Consider the following 2,500-nt stretch of genomic DNA (forward strand, 5'->3'; position numbering starts at 1 on the left):
CAAGCAAATCGTTTCTAACAATCCTGCTCATTTATATTCTAACTGTTATTTCTTAAAAAAAAAAAAAAAAAAAAAAAAAAAAAAAAAAAAAAAAAAAAATTGAAACAGCCTTATCATCATGCAAGTTTGTGTCTACTGATTATTTTTTTTTATGTTAAGAAATTACTCTTCTTAAAAATAAATATGGTCATCACATCCCGGGCCAAGATGTGGGTCAGATTTTGCCCTCTCTTAAGTAAAGCAAAATAACAAAGGGAAAAGCAGGAAAACACAATTATCCAAATAGCCTTTTTGTTATTTTGTTTTCAACTACTTCAGCATGAATCTTCCACGTTTTAATCTTTAACAAAAATAAAGTAATCAGTTATCTAAAGTATTAGTTATCTAATACTTTATCTTGTAATTCCCATCTATAAACAGCATAATGAAACTATAAATGAAAAAGCAAGTACAGAAAGTACAAACGCCCATCCCAACCCACACCCACACATACTCCCACACGTGTCTGCTACTACAAACAATAATCACTGAAAGTACCTTAGTAGGTTATTAATTTCCTTACTGCTTCAGATGTGTTTTTGGATTAGCTCATATAATGCAAGTCAATATTACCACAAAGATAATATACATATATATATACATACATACATACATATATATATATATATATATATATAATATTATATATATATATATATATATATATATATATATATTATATATATATATATATATTATATATATATATATATATTTATATATATATTATATATATATTATATATATTATTATATATATATATATATATTATATATATATATATATATATATATATATATATATATATTATATATATATATATATATATATATATATATATATATTATATTATATATATTTACATATATATATTTATATATATATGTATATTATTATATATATACCTATATATATATATATGTATATATATATTGATATATATTTACATATATATATATTAATATATATATATATATATATATATATATATATATATATATATATATTATATATATATATATATATATATATAAATATATAATACATATACATATATATATATATATATATATATATATATATAATATATATATATATATATATATATATATATATGTATATGTATATATATATATATATATATATACATATACATATATATATAAGCACACACATCCTTGTATTTGTTAGCAAGAGTAGAGGTCGTGGCATCTGTCTGAAGGCGTGATGTTTGTGAGGGCAGTGAGGAATGTTTGATTTTTGACAGAACCACAGTTCTAAATATACAAATGAAGATGAAAAGTCTTGAGAACTTTATGCAATTTCCTTTATCATCATGATCAAATAAACTGTTTTTGTTATTTATTGGTATACTTGGTAAATAATCCTTACTATTCCAGACCCTACAAGAAATAGTACTTATACTACAAGCGTTTATGTGAAAAAAACAGATTTCACATGAGTCTCCCCATAAAGATTTTTTTTTTTTGGGTTCCTTAAGTCATAAATGTACAAAATACAACACCTATCCATCAGCAATAGTATTTTCCTAATAAATTGTTAAGTGTAAAATTTTTGCTTAACAATTTCTTTTGGTCAATTCTATCTTTCTATACATTGATTATCGATTTCAACATTAAGTGGAACCTGTCCTTATCCCATTCACGCGGGGGCAGTTCCGGCTTTGCGCGGTCGCAATACCGGGGTTCTCGAACGCATAAGCCTAACGCCTCGAGATTCTCGGGCGCACAAGCCGCAAGCCTCGGTTGCCCGCTCGCTCTACCCGAGCGCGCGGCTTCCCCTCATAGCGCGTCCAGGGCGTCTGACGCGAAAACCACAATACGTGCTATCACGTCAACCGGCGTGAATGTGTTATCAAAATCCTAAAAAAAAAAAAAAAAAAACAGTAACAAAAATGGTAATAAATTACTGATTTTTCTGCTTTTTATATTGGCAAATTACATGAGCAATAGACATTGTGCTTTTTTATGGTCAACCAAACTTGCCATTCAGCTCCTTTAAAACGAGCCCAGACTCAGAGTTCTATGACTTTAGAAAACATCACACTTGACAATGGCTGCTACTGATCCATAGAAGTGTATGGATCACTTCTACACCTGTGTCACTTTGTGCTGCAGGTAAAAAAACTGTTGTGAATGGATCTCACTTTAAAAAATGTCAGCTCAAGATAAATATTTATTAGTGTACAGTATTTGTATAATAGAGCAAATGCATTTGTATTTTTTCAACAGCAAAACAAAGGTACTGATAAGGATTTTTTAAAATTACATGTAGTGTTTCATGGACATATAAAGTTACAAGTTGATCAGATTTTATAGATAGAGAAGAATGCTACATTAACACTATCAATAATATCAATATGACACACAGAAATCACATTGAGACCCAGAGTTAAATCATCCCTTTCCAAAGAAGACACACAAATAAATGACCCATATCA

At 27.1% G+C, this 2,500-nt stretch overlaps 1 protein-coding gene across 14 annotated transcripts in view; it reads right to left on the reverse strand.

Moving 5' to 3' along the window:
- Positions 1 to 2,500, reverse strand: part of LOC122249934 (leukocyte elastase inhibitor) — a 45,030-nt gene that overhangs the window by 5,992 nt on the left and 36,538 nt on the right. For 6 of the 14 annotated variants that reach the window (XM_086540880.1, XM_043011126.2, XM_043011127.2 and 3 more), the window contains one exon: positions 2,223 to 2,500. This exon is cut by the window's right edge and continues 505 nt beyond it. The exons of the other annotated variants lie outside the window; for them this stretch is intronic. The gene's annotated coding sequence lies outside the window, so the exon portion shown is untranslated. Of the gene's footprint in view, positions 1 to 2,222 lie in introns of those variants that run through there. 14 annotated transcript variants of the gene reach the window in all.

The sequence above is a fragment of the Penaeus japonicus genome, unplaced genomic scaffold (genome assembly GCF_977035675.1).
Source record: "Penaeus japonicus unplaced genomic scaffold, GWHDUDI00000001_assembly GWHDUDI00000010, whole genome shotgun sequence".
In the NCBI taxonomy this organism is placed as follows: domain Eukaryota; kingdom Metazoa; phylum Arthropoda; class Malacostraca; order Decapoda; family Penaeidae; genus Penaeus; species Penaeus japonicus.